Consider the following 14,562-nt stretch of genomic DNA (forward strand, 5'->3'; position numbering starts at 1 on the left):
TTTACCATACATGTAATTTCTAATTCTTCCCATGGGAAAGAACTAAAAACAGTGATCAAGCCAGCAGCAAGGAGGATTCCTTTCTTAATAAAGGAAACCAAGTCATCTTGAAGAAATAGCTGATTCTAGTCTTAGGCAGGCAATGTACAAGATGAGCTTGAAACTTCTTGCCAAGACAGATACCAAGGAAACATTCAGACTAATAAAAAAGACATTTACACACACAAATGGTCGATATCTGCCAAAAGCGGCACACTAGGACAGTGAGAAAATTATATTCTTCTGAATCAGTGGCACTTAAACATGTATGTGGGAAAAAGACTTCTACTTCACCACACACTAAAATAAAGGTGGATTCAAGGCCTAAATTAAAAAGGCATAGAAAGCCTTTAGAGATAGAAGTTGGAACGCTTTTTTTAAGAGAGTTTTTTCATGACCCTGAGGGAGAGAAAAAGTTCTTAAGATTCAAAAAGCATTAGCCACAAAGTGGGGAAAGATATAAAGAGACTGAAAAGACAGCTAATGGAAGAGAGCATTGCAAAACATATAATGACTTTAGGCAAATACAGAATATATGAAGAACTTCTATAAATCAATAAGAAAAAAGAAACTGCAACTGCAGGAAATAAACATTCCTCGCTATTCCTCACAGTGAAAGGTGACATCTAATTTCCCTTCCCTTGAATCTAGCTGGCCTTAGTGACTTGCCTGATGAATAGAACACACCTGGGACCTGCAAGGGCTTCCCAGGTGGCACTAGTGGTAAAGAACCTGCCTGCCAGTGGAAGAGATGTAAGAGACTCAGGTTCAATCCCTGGGTTGGGAAGATCCCCTGGAGTGGGGCATGGCAACCCACTCTAGCATTCTTGCCTGGAGAATGCCATGGACAGAGGAGTCACAGAGTATCGACAGAACTGAAGCAACTTAGCACGCACAGGGCTTGCAAGACTAGATCAGAAGAAGCCTTGCAGCTCCAAGCCGGATGTCTTACAGTGCTTGTTTGGGGGGAACAGGCTGCTCTATAAGAAATCTGACAGTATCTGGACCCCTGTGCTGTGAGAAAGCCCTTGTCTAGCTAATTCAGATCCCAGCCTTGAATCATCCCAGCTGAGGCCAAGCCCTGCTCATATTGAAGATTTGTGAACAAGGTACATTATTGTTGGTGATAAGCCACTAAGTTTTGGGGTGTTTTTTATGCAACAATAAAGAATTAAAATAGCAACCCACCCAATTTTTAAAAATGAGTGAAAAATTTGAACAGTCGTTCCCAGGGCTTGGGTAGAAGAAATAGGGAGAGGTTGCTAAAAGGATATAAGCCTTCAGTTATAAGATGAATAAGGTCTCAGGATCTAATGTATAACATGGTGACTATATATAGTTGATAACACTACATTATATAGTTAAAATTTGCTAAGAAAGTAGAACTTACATATTCTTATCTAAAGGAAAGTAAATATGTGTGGTAACAGATGTATTAATTAAAATGAGAATTATTTCACTATGTATACTCATATCAAATATCACACTATACATTTTAAATAGCTTACATTTTATTCATCAATTATACATTGATAAAGCTGGAAAAATTAACTAAAATTTTAAAAAACAAAGTTAAATAACAGCCCAGATGGTTCCAGAGTACATTTAGATGGCAAAATTATTTTTAAAATAACATCAGTGAAGGCAGATTGGTGATACATCTAGGGCAGAAAGGAAAGATTCTAACTGGAGAGAAGCACTGGGAAGATTTTTTTGAGGTGTTACTATTTTTTTTAACCCCAGGTGATGGTTACACAGGTACCTACATCATTAGGAAAGTGGTATATATGTGTTTTGTGTACCTTTCTGTAAATATATTTCACAAGTTAGAAAATAATAAAAAGAGAGAGGGGATGGGGACAAGCGCCCACCACCAGCACCAGCTGCATCTGTGCACCAGGCTGTTCGCTCTCTTGTTTCTGTGTGTGAGGGGCTCTAGCTCCTGTGAAGTTGAGCGCTCCACTCTAGGACATGGCTCCAGCCCCTCTCCTCTGTCCTGCATCAGTATATTCACCTCCCTCTAGCTGCTACCCCACTCTCTTCCCCTTTAAAACAAACACTGTCAAGAGACTTGTCTAGACTCCCCTTCACCTGCTCCTCTGGTTCTCTCTAGAATCCACTCCACTCAGACTTCACCCCCACCATTTACCCAGCTGTCCTGTCGGGGTTATTCGTGGCCTCCATGTTGCTGAAACCTGGGATTCCCACCTCAGTTTTCATCTTGTCCCACCAGCATTTGATCCAGATGGCCATCCGCTTCTCCAGAAAACACTCCCTTCACAGGGCCTTACCCACCTCCAGCTTCATGCCTGGTTTTCTCTTACCTCTCGGCTTCTCCAGTTCAGTCTACTCTACTCTCCACCCCACCCACAACAGCCACATGTTTTACTCTTTTGTTTTCACCTTCACTCTCTGGATGGTCTCAGCTAGTTCCAGGGCTTTAAATGCCATCTGCCCGAGTCTCCCAAACCTTGATTTCCAGACTAGATCTCCTGTGAATTCCTGGCTCTTGTATCCTCAGCATGTAACCAGCATCACTGCTAGAGGCCATCTACTCACTTCAAAGGTGGTCATGTTCAAAGGTGAGCTCCTCATCTCCCCCTCCCCAAACATGCTTCTCCAACTGTCTTTGACACTCGGATAATTCCAGCCTTTCTGATGGTCAGAAACTTCTGAGATCCCCTCGAACCCTACATCCCCTCAAACAGTAAATCCTGTCTGTTCTGTCTTCCACTTAGAACCAGAATCCAGCCTCTCCTCAGCCCATTGCAATAGCCCCTAATGGTCCCAAGACTCATCTCTTGTTCTCTGCAGTCTTTTCTCAGCTTCACCAGCCAAAGAAATTCAGTTACTAGGTGTCCATCCTGCCACTCCTGGGCCAGGAGCCCCTCGCCTCCCTGGGAGGAAAAGCACACCTCCCACTACACTTTCCTCCAAGGACTCATCCCACTCTACCCTCCCACGCACCCCAGCATGCTGGCCTATTGGAATCCCTTGAACATGCCTGTGCACTGGCTATTTGTTACACCCAGAATGTTCTTCTCCCAGATAGGTCTTTTCATCAGAGCAGTGGAAGGGGAGTCTAGACATGCATCTGACAGTGTTTGCATTAAGGACAAGGAGCGATGGGGTAGTAGTTGGAGACAGATGGGAGAGTCTAGATCCAGGTAAATGTATCGATAAATCAGTCTCCCCACACTAGGTTGTAAACTCCAAGTTGGCAGGCACTCCTGGATTCTGGAATAGTCCCGGGCACATTTAATAAAAGAATAAAAATGATGCAACAGCCATACCAACCACATGGTGGAACAGCAGAAGTCAGGATTTGCACCTTGCACTGATCCTTAAGAGACCAACCGAGGAGACTGAAGGGGGCGAGGCCTGGGCAGGAGCGTGTGCTCTGGAGGCACACCCCGGCTCTGGCTTGCTTTCTTGGTCTCTAAATTATGACTGGAAAACCAGTCAGGTGGCAAGGCTCAGAAAGCACTGTGAGGCTTCTTGTCCCTGGTCACCAGGCATCGACAGAGCCCTCTGCTCTCACCTGCCCACCAGTGGCTGAAGCATTACCAGGTCTGAGCACCTGAGGTCGCCTCGGGTCCCAGCTTCCTGCCATATCCTCTGGCAAGTACTGGGGCCCAGCAGGCCAGAAGGACAACTCCCAGAACTATGGAAATGGCCGTGGGGGAGGAACAGAGAGCACTGGAAGCAACCTCCAGCAAGACCTGAAGGAGGAGTCCATCCAGGTAAAGAGTTCAATGGGGTCCCAGTCTGGGGCTTTTGAAGGCTGGGGAGGGGGCATCCTTGAAGAACAGCCAGAGACCAGTGCGGCTGGACTGAGGGGAGCAGGCTAGGGGTCTGCTGGCAGGAGGAGGGGCTTGAGGTCTGGCTGAGGACTGGAGCTTTTTCCCAGAGTGCTGCTGATAGGTTTCCTGTTTGTCAGCAGAGTGACAGGATCAGATCTATCTGTTCAAATCTCTGATCTCTCCTGGATCAGAGAGCGTGAGAAACAGAAGAAAGTGAATCAGGGACAGTGTTTGCAGTGGCCTGGACTAGGAGAGGGGAGGGAAGGGCAGAGAGGTGAGGAATGCATTCTAGACTTGGGCTCCAAGGCCAGGGGATGGATGGGGTGATTGCATGTGGGGGTGAGGAGGAAAGAGGGAGCAGATGGAGCCCTGGGGTCCTGGATTGAGCACGTGGTGAGATGGAGCTGCTGCTGCATGGATATGGGGGCCGGGGGAGGGATGTCTGGAGGGCAGTTTGGGGCCAATTAAAACTTGCTGTTAAACACTTATAAAGTTAGATAAGAGCAGGAACTCTGGGAGTTGGTGATGGACAGGGAGGCCTGGCATGCTGCAATTCATGGGGTCGCAAAGAGTCAGACATGACTGAGCTACTGAACTGAACTGAACTGAAGCCCCCTTTCCTAATGAAGTCACTGGGAGCAACTACTTATCGGGATTTTTGGGTGAGGCTGAGGAGCTTTTTCCTCCAGCTAACTAAAAATCCTCTTCATCCTGGTGAAGTGGTCTCTGTTTATGCTGGAGTTGGGCCTGGATAAAATGAGACAGCCAGCCTCAGTCTTGAGGAGGACCGTTAAAGGACAGGGACATAAAGGCAGCAGCAAATCAGATGGTCAAGTCTGTCTGATGCTGGCAGCCTGTCATCTCCCAATCTGTCCCTGGCCCACTGTGAGTCCAGCCAGAGAAGCCAAGCCTACCAGGCTGTGAGTCCCATGAAGGGATTGCTTTGAAAATTAGGAACCCTAAGATCTTAGGAAACTGAAAAAAACAAAGTGTTAGTTCTTCATTTGTGTCCGACTGTTTGTGACCCCATGGCCTGTAGACCACCTGGCTCATCTGAACATAGAATTTTACAGGCAGGAATACTAGAGTGGGTTGCCATTCCCTTCTCCAGGGAATCTTCCCAACCCAGGGATTGAACCTGGGTCTCCTGCACTGAAGGCAGATGCTTTAGCATCTGAGCCACCAGGGAAGATCTTAGGAAGCTCATGCCTATCCCTCCCCATGTGGGGGTAGTTTTCTTTTCACCTTTTGGAGTGAGCACTCCACACACACATACACAGGTGCACAGTGTATATAATAAAGACTATGAGGTGGGATCAGAAGAGGGACAGATATGAGGAGGGTAATAAGAAGAATACACAGGGGCTGGAGGCACTGCCTGCCTGAGACACAGACTCCCACATTTTCCAGGTCTTGTCCTACTTCTAGGGATGTAGAAGTCCATGCGGGCATCATCCCTGGTGTGCAGGTGGGGACACGGACAGGCCTTGAGAGACACAAGGACTCATCCAGGATGGAGAACAGGTAGGAATCGGGAGGTGAGTTTGGGCCCAGATCTGTCTCCTCAGAGCTGCACACAGACCCTTCCCGGGAGCTGTGTGGAGGGCTGTGTGGAGCAACTGTGTGAGATCCGGGGCTGCGGGGATGAGGGATGAGAGGTCAGTATCCCAAGGGCTGTGTGCAGAGTTATCAACTGTCAATCCAAGGAAGGGGCCCCCGGGAGGTGAAGTCACTTCCTTGACGGCAGACCCTAACAGAACTCAGAACCCTGTAACCAGGCACCCACCTCCTAGCAACAGCGCCACGGCCACTTGGGCTCACTCGGCTGGAGAGACTTCATCCAGAAGGATGTTCTCCAGCTGTGTCTCGACTGACCAGGGCTTCTGCTTGAGGAAACCCTGGAGGGAGAGGTTTTTCAGATGTTTCAGGCGGTTCAGCGCTCAACCCGGATGCCTCTGGTCCTTTACCAGGAGGTCACCTAAGGTAACCCCAGGCAACCTAGAGCTGGCCACACCAGGCCTGGCTGCCACTGGGAGCCTTCCCTGGGCAGCACCAGCTGCCCTCATCTCCACGTGGGGGGAAGTGGGACTTGAGGGGAGGTTCTCCCTCTGGGCAGGAACAGGTTGGTGGTTCCGTGGTGACCTGGTGGTCCTGTCACGGTCACACCTGAGGACAGGCTGGCAGTGGGGAAACAGGATCCCTGAGGTGCTCTTCTCTGTGCCAGTGTGAATCCAAGGCCCTCAAGTGGTCGGGTGTCTGCATCCTCGGTGGAGGTCAGTGGGGAGAGTGGTGGGCGTGTGTCTGGAGGGGAGATGTCTGGGGGTCTGAGAAGCACCACAGACAGCTGGCCGGGGCCCTGAGACTTTCTGCCTGGCTGACAGGCACTTGTTCACAGGGCTCCTCATGGGACTGCAGACAGGAGCCAGTCCACAGAGCACCCTGCTCCATCTCCCTGCACGAGGGGCTGGAGCCCCACACGAGCAACAGAGCCCAGGGCGGGCACAGGGTGAGTGCCAGCCAGGAGGCGATCCTACACCCAGGAAGTTCCAGGTCCCAGAGCCACCCTGGCCCTCCCCTGGGTCCCTCCTAGAGTCTTTCTCCCAAAGGAACCTGGGACTGTCAGCTCTGCAAAGCCCCCTCGAAGCCCACGCCCTACTTGTCCAGATGCAAAAATCACTGTTCACCTCCACGTGGGAATCTCAGAAAGAGGTTGTGATAGAATTTCACTTCATGAAAGTGAAAGGAGCCTTTCTGCATTTTTCTACAGTTAATCCTGTATTAACTCCATCCCAGGTATCCATGTGGGCCTGAGAATCCTGATGCCTCTCACCCCAGGTTCAGCCCCTCTCACCCCAGGATCAGCCTCTGTCTTCTCATCCCCAGAATGGGATGGTTTCATAACCAACAGGGATGATGCAGTTAATACATGGAGAGCTATCAAATACAAACTGCTCTAAGACACTAACACACATAACCATGGCCCAGTGCCAGTTCACTCGTGATACCAGGATGTTTATTCTGTGGAGGGCACTCCTGCCCCTCCTCCTGCCTTGAGTCCTGGAGGCTCCGGGACTCAGTCTGAGCTCCAGCCCCTGCCTTCCTGGTGTCCATGGTGCTGCCTCTGACTTGTGTCTCTGCTATGTTCCACCCCAGGGGGAGAATGTGTCCACAGGGGACAGGAGTGAGACCTACATGATGTGAAGTGTCCAAAGACATAGGCTAGAGATGCTGGTGGGGAACCTGGTACCTGTTTCCTCGGCAGCAACCCCCTCCTACATCCCCACATTCCTGGGCACCTACAGGGCTTTTGCCACATACTGTGAGCAAGGATCCCTTAGAAGAAATGGAGTATCTCTCATAGTCAATAGAAGAGTCCGAAATGCAGTACTTGGATGCAGTCTCAAAAATGATAGAATGATCTCTGTTCCTTTCCAAGGTAAACCATTCCTATCACAGTAATCCAAGTGTATGCCCCGCCACTAATGCCAAAGAAGCTGAAGTTGAATGGTTCTATGAAGAGCTACAAGACTTTCTAGAGGTAACACCAAGAAAAAAAATATCCTTTTTATCATAGGGGACTGGAATGCAAAAGTAAGAAGCCAGGAGATACCTGGAGTAACAGGCAAGTTTGGCCTTGGAATACAAAATGAAGCTGGGCAAAGGCAAACAGTTTTGTCAAGAGAACACACTGGTCATAGCAAACACCCTCTTCCAACAACACAAGAGATGACTCTACACATGGACATCACCAGATGGTCAATACCAAAATCAGATTGATTGTATTCTTTGCAGCCAGAGATGGAGAAGCTCTGTACTGTAAGCAAAAACAAGACTGGGAGCTGACTGTGGCTCAGATCATAAACTATTGCAAAATTCAGACTTAAATTGAAGAAAGTAGGTAAAACTACTATGCAATACAGGTAAAATCTAATCAAATCCCTTATGATTATACAGTGCAAGTGACAAATAGATTCAAGAGATTGGATCTGATAGAGTGCCTGAAGAACTATGGACAGAGATTCATAACATTGTACAGGAGGCAGTTATCAAACCATCCCCAAGAAAAAGAAATGCAAAAAGGCAAAATGTTGTCTGAGGAAGCCTTACAAAATAGCTGAGAAATGAAGAGAAGCTAAAGGCAAAAGAGAAAAGGAAAGATATAGCCATCTGAATGCAGAGTTTCAAAGAATAGCAAGGAGAGATAAGAAAGCCTTCCTAAGTGAACAATGCAAGAAATAGAGGAAAACAACACAATGGGAAAGACTAGAGATCTCTTCAAGAAAATTAGAGATACCAAGGGAACATTTCATGCAAAGATGGGCACAATAAATGACAGAAATGGTGTGGATCTAACAGAAGCAGAAGATATTAAGAAGTGGCAAGAATACACAGAAGAAATATACAAAAAAGATCTTAGTGACCCAGATAACCACCATGGTGTGATCACTCACCTAGAGCCAGACATCTTAGAGTGCAAAGTCAAGTGGGCCTTAGGAAGCATCACTATGAACAAAGCTAGTGGATGTAATGGAATTCCAGCTAAGCAATGTCATATCCTAAAAGATAAATGCTGTTAAAGTGTTGTACTCAATACACCGGCAAGTTAGGGAAACTCAGCAGTGTTCATAGGACTGGAAAAGGTCTTTTTTCATTCCAATCCCAAAGAACAACAATGCCAAGGAATGTTCAAACTACTACACAATTGCACTCATTTCACATGTTAGCAAAGTAATGCTCAAAAGCATTAATTCGCTAAGCTAGGCTTCAACAGTTCATGAACTGAGAACCTCCAGATGTTCAAGCTGGATTTAGAAAAGGCAGAGGAATCAGAGATCAAATTGCCAACATTCACTGGAGATCATAGAAAAAGCAAGAAAATTCCAGAAAAACATCTACTTCATTGAGTATGCTAAAGCCTTTGACCGTGTGGATCATAACAAACTGTGGAAAATTCTTAAAGTGATAGAAATACCAGACCACCTTACCTGCCCCCTGAGATCCCTGTATGCAGGTCAGGAAGCAACAGTTAGAACCAGACATGGACCAATGGACTGGTTCCAAATTGGGAAAGAAGTACATCAAGACTGTATATTGTCACCCTGCTTATTTAACTCATATGCAAAGTACATGATGCAAAATGCGGGGCTGGATGAAGCACAAGCTGGAATCAAGGTTGCTGGGAGAAATATCAATAACCTTAGATATGCAGATGACACCACCCTCATGGCAGAAAGCAAAGAGGAACTAAAGAGCCTCTTGATGAAGGGGAAAGAGGAGAGTGAAAAAGCTGCCTTAAAACTCAACATTGAAAAACTCAACATTCAAAAAGTGATCCAGTCCCATCACTTCATGGCAAATAAATGAAGAAACAATGGAAACAGTGACAGACTTTTTCTTGGGCTCCAAAATCACTGCAGATGGTGACTGCAGCCATGAAATTAAGACACTTGCTCCTCGGGAAAAAAGCTATGACAAACCTATACAGCATATAAAAAGCAGAGACATTACTTTCCCAACAAAGATCCATATAATCAAAGCTATGGTTTTTCCGATAGTCATGTATGGGTGTGAGAGCTGGACCATAAAGAAGGCTGAGTGCTGAAGAATAGATACTTTTGAACTGTGTTGTTGGAGAAGACTCTTTAGAGTCGCTTGGACTGCAAGGAGATCAAACCAGTCAATCCTAAAAGAAATCAATCTTGAATATTCATTGGAAGGACTGATGCTGAAGCTGAATCTCCAATACTTTGGCCCCCTGGTGGGAAGAGCTGACTCATTGGAAAATACTCTGATGGAAGCGAAGAGCCAACTCATTGGGAAAGACTCTGATACTGCAAAGATTGAAGACAAGAGGAGAAGGGGACAGCAGAGCACAAGATGGTTGGATGGCTTCACTGACTCAATGGACATGAATCTGAGCAAACTCCAGGAGATAGTGAAGCACAGGAAAGCCAGTGTGCTGCCATCCACAGGGTTGCAAAAAGTCAGACTAAGTGACTGAACAACAACAACAAAACAGGTGCTGGACCTTCTCTTCACAAGGTGAGCACTTCCCCCCGCCTATGACACACTGGGGAGTTGGCCCCGTTCCAGCTGTCAGTGACAGGAATATCTCTCCACCTCTCTGAGCCCCAGTTGGCCCCTTTGCTGCTGCTGCTGCTAAGTTACTTCACTCGTGTCCAACTCTGTGTGACCCCATAGACGGCAGCCCACCTCCGCACATGATGGTAAAGGGAGAACCAGCCCTCAGGGTGAATGTGGGGACTAAGTGGGTCCTTCCTGGAAAGTTGGAAAGTGCTTTCTGGGGACCTGGCCCCATGGAAAGGTCTGCTGGAGGGGCTGTGGTTGTACTTAGTCATCATGTTCCTCCTCCCCTCAAGGAAGCCTCTGTCTCAGTTCTCTGACCTTTGACCTTGGGCCAAACTGTTTCCTATTTGCAAAGTAAATTGTGAGAGGTACCCTGTCCTGGGTTAGTTGAGAACAGGGATCCCTGGGAGAGATCAGTAGTGCCCCAGGCACTCAGATGGGGCTGGTTGGGCTCATTCATTCTTGAAATATAGAGGAAGGCCCACAAGGTGCAGGCACTTTTCTAGGAACAACCATCGTGTAATGCATCGAGCAGACATCAGTCCTGGCCCCCAGGGCTTCAGTTCTCCCGGGGGTCACACTGTCACACTAGCCGTCATATCCGGCATGTCTTCAGTCCTGTCCATGTGATGCCTTTGTGGCCTTCTCTAGGCACAGATGCATCCTCCCTTACTCTGATGAGGATGGTGGACCCCTGCACCAGCTGAAAAATGTGAGTGGGACTTTGATTCGAGAGGGAGGGACTCAGTTTTCCAAAGAACCACCAAGTGAGATGTGACATGGAGGAGAACTGGCCTCTGGATACACAGGAGCAAAGGCAAAAAGACCCAGACCCCATAGAGCTGCCCTGGAGGTCAGTGTGGAAGGAAGGCCAGGTTTCTGACTCTGCTGCCCACGTGACTCCCCCCAGGGCTATGTCCACCATCCTGGGCACCTGGCTGTACCATTACCCTGAGGATTTCCACCAGCCCCCAGAATTTCCCTGCCTATGGATGCTACTGGCTTAAATAGAGCTCAGCATGCCTGATGCAGACCTGGAGCACCAAACGCTCAATCTCCTGGCACAGCTGGAGACCCTGGAGCCCATTGAGGCAGAGGGGGATGTGAGGAGGACTCGAGGTGGGTGATGGGGGTGAATGAGGATGGGAGGGACCTGGACCACACAGAGCAGAGCCTTCTGAGGCTGGAACTGGGCCAGGAGCAATGAGGAAGCTCAGATCACTATTGCCCTGGACTGCAGTCTGGGAAGACTTTCTGGGGCTGGCATCTTTGAGAGATCATTGAGTGGCAGTGAGAAGCTTTCTTTTCTGTTTTTGGGAGACACTTGGAAAAGCAGTCCTACTGATGTTTTCTCTTCTTGGAACTACAGCACCAGCTCCAGAACAAGCTCTGGAAACATCTCCAGACCTGGAGCCAACTGCACCTCTACTGCCCACCAGAGCTCCAGAGTTAGAGCAAGTCCATTTTTGGTATTTTTTTTAATGCATACTAAATCGTTTATTCTATGATATAAAGTTCACTTAGAATTTAATAGTTTGATTATCTTAGACTGTACATGGAAATTGCAGTAAGTTCATTCATAATGTTACATAACCCTATTAAATGTCTATTTGAGAACATTTGCACTCTTCATTGCTAAATAATATTCCATTTGGGAAACAGCACATTTGACTTTCATCTGTTGATGGACTTTAGGGTTTTCACCTTTGGGCTCTTCTGAACAGTGGTGCTCTGAATCCTTGTGTACAGGCATGTGAATATCTGTGTTCACATGCTTTTGGGTATTGATGTAGGAGGGGAATTTTGGGATTGACTGAAAACTTGTAGGCTTGTCCTTTTGAGAAACTGCTGAAGTGTTATATACAGTGGTTGGACCATTTGACAATCCCCCAGAGTTTAGGTGTACAATTTCCACTTCTTCATTTGTATTGCAGTTTCCCCTCTCTCTGTCTTTCTGTCTTCCTGGTCCCTCACTCTAGGGTACAAGCCTGTATATTACAAGTTGCTATATGAAGAGGCATCTGTGGCTTAGCATTGAGACCATCAGACAGAGGAGCTCTTGGGTCCTGACTCAGTGATCCCACAGTCCCAGACCTCTGGGAGACACTGGCAGAGGCCAGGTGAATCATGGTCAATTCTTGGTCCACAGATAGTGTGAGATAATAAATGTTTGTTTCTTAAGTCACTCAAGATTGGCTAATGTTGTCACACAGAATGGACCACTCACACCTGATCAAGCATCAGGCCCTGGCCCCTCCCTCCCCACTGTCCCCCTACTCTCCTCCCAAGCTCCCACCAGCCACACTAGCTCCCTCTGGTTTCATCTCTGGACAAACACATTCTGTGTGTCCACACACTTGTGCCTTCTTCTAGGATAATTATCCCCAGATGTGTGAATAGCGGGCACCTTCTCATTACCCTGCTGGGGACAGACACGTCCCCTCAGTGCAGCCTTTCCATGACCCCATTGTCGCACCTACTGTTTTTCAACACAGAACTTGCTCCTTTCTGTCTTTTCTTTCTGTGTTTCTCCATTTCCCCCTCAGACTGTGACCCTGGTTGTTCTTTTCATCACAGCCCCCACTGAATGCTCAGGGCAGAGCTGGTAAATGAATAGATAAGAGGCTCCATTCCTCCACTGAGGAGCTCAGATGCTAATAGGAGGAGGTATAGGCCAGGTCAGGGGCAGGGGAATGTGTAGGAGTGCAAGGGATACTCTCCTCGCCCCAGTAGACACATCAACCCTTTGATGGGAACCACTCACACTACACACCAAGCAGGGAAACCACAGCACAAACCATACCTCTGAGAGACTTCAGGACATCAACATTCCTTGGGCCCCAGGAGGGAATGTGACAGGATTCATAGGAACCAGGGGCTTTGAGAAGGACCTTGAAAAGGACCCTCAACCTCCTCTTGTCCACTTCAGTTGTGGAGTGTCTAGTTCCCTTGTGAGGACTCCTCACCATAGCCAGTGCAGATGTTCTGACCTTGATTTCATATGAGATCCAACAAGGTGGTCTTTGCCTTAGTCCCGGGAAAAATGATGCATGTTTCTGTCATTGTCGCTACCCCAAGGTCCACCCCTCCCCTGACCCCACTCTCTATGGTCCCTTCCTCTGATGTCTGTCAGTGTATACTTGTGCACACACCCAGAGAATCTACTCCACATTGCCAGAATATCCTGGGGTCTTAGGACCTCTAATTCCCACGGCAAACCATGTGGCAGGGAAGCAGCCCTAGCCTAGGGGATCCTAACTCTCCCTTCATCTCAAGACTCTGCCCCTGCCAAGGCTGGGGGGGGGGGGGGAACCACTAAATAAAACTCCACAGGGTAAAACGTATTATTGACTGAAAATTTATAGAACAAATATATAATTTTGGTACCTATTATCAAAGAAATCTTACAAAGACAGAATCTGTAGTCATGAAATTATGATTAGGATAAGAAAACTTGACATTAATTTTTTTTTTAAAAAATGATATCAAGTCAAACACTAAGGAAATGTAAAATAAGGATATTCTAGCCAGGAGTCCTGAGGCTGACAGACGCCCCTCCCCGCCCCCACCGGCCCAGGAGCGAGTGCGCAGGCGTGAGCGGCGGCAGGTGCGAGGGCGGAGGCGCAGAGACGTCTGAGCTCGCGAGGACCCGTCCTGAGGGAAGGGAAGTTGGGAGACTGAGTCGGTCCCCACGGCGGGACGCCCGGACCAGGGAGCGGCGCAGACACGAGTAAGTGCAGCTCTACCGCAGCACCTCATCGCGCGCCCCCGTCTGCCCAACGACCAGCCGCTCCCGACTCCTCCACCCCGAGGAGCGCGAGCCTCCCTCGGTCCTCAGCTCCCGGGTCGCCGCCACCGGCCACACGGTGAGGACGCCGGGCCGGGGCCCCAAGGCGGCCGTGGAGCGGGGGGCGCCCCTTGCGCTCGCAGCCCTCCCTGCTCGGCGCCCCTCGAGTCTCCTTGCGACCGCGGCGAGGGGCGGCCTCTGGGTCTGCGGACGCAGCCTGGGCCCCATAGCTCCGGGCTCGCGGATCCGGGAGTGGGAGGTACCGCCGAGGAGCCCGAAGTTGGGGCCGCCGGGCGTGCGTGTCGGGCGCGGTGGGTCCGCAGGTGTGAAGGGATCTCTGCTTCCGGGATGCGCGCGGGTGATGGGGGCGCACAGCTCGGGGATCCTGTTCGCTGGCCGCTGGCAGCGGGTGTTCAGATGGGACTCCGAGCTCTTTCCTAAAGCCTTCTGGAGGGTCGGCTACAAAAGGTTAAAGTTCACTTTCAGCGTTTTCAGGCTTAATTGACTGACTGTGACTAACTCACAGAGCGCTTCCTGGAGGGCAGTTTGTGACATACTAACATCTAAGAAAAGTTTGAAATAAAGCTATTCCCGCCTTTTTATGTTTTGGGGTATGGTGAACTGTTTTTCTTGATTGCATTAGACTTGTCAAGCAACAGGGCGACTTTTGGCGAAGCTGCACTGCTCTTAAGTTAAATGGTGACGGTTTAGTCGGTAAGTCGTGTCCCATCTCTTGCGACCCCATGGACTGTAGCCATTCAGGCTCCCCTGTCTGTGGAGTTCTCCAAGCAAGAGTACTCGAGTGGGTTGCCATTTGCTTCTCCAGATCTTCCCGACCCAGGAATC

General features: G+C 48.7%; 1 long non-coding RNA gene across 1 annotated transcript; it reads left to right on the forward strand.

The window, feature by feature from the left end:
- The first annotated feature begins 5,648 nt into the window (after nucleotides 1-5,648).
- LOC139180358 (uncharacterized) lies at nucleotides 5,649-13,142 on the forward strand. Its single transcript, XR_011564629.1, has 3 exons — nucleotides 5,649-5,825; nucleotides 6,224-6,348; nucleotides 7,279-13,142. It is a non-coding gene; the product is annotated as an uncharacterized lncRNA (long non-coding RNA).
- The last annotated feature ends 1,420 nt before the right edge of the window (nucleotides 13,143-14,562 follow it).

This window comes from Bos indicus, chromosome 28 (genome assembly GCF_029378745.1).
Source record: "Bos indicus isolate NIAB-ARS_2022 breed Sahiwal x Tharparkar chromosome 28, NIAB-ARS_B.indTharparkar_mat_pri_1.0, whole genome shotgun sequence".
Taxonomy (NCBI): Eukaryota; Metazoa; Chordata; class Mammalia; order Artiodactyla; family Bovidae; genus Bos; species Bos indicus.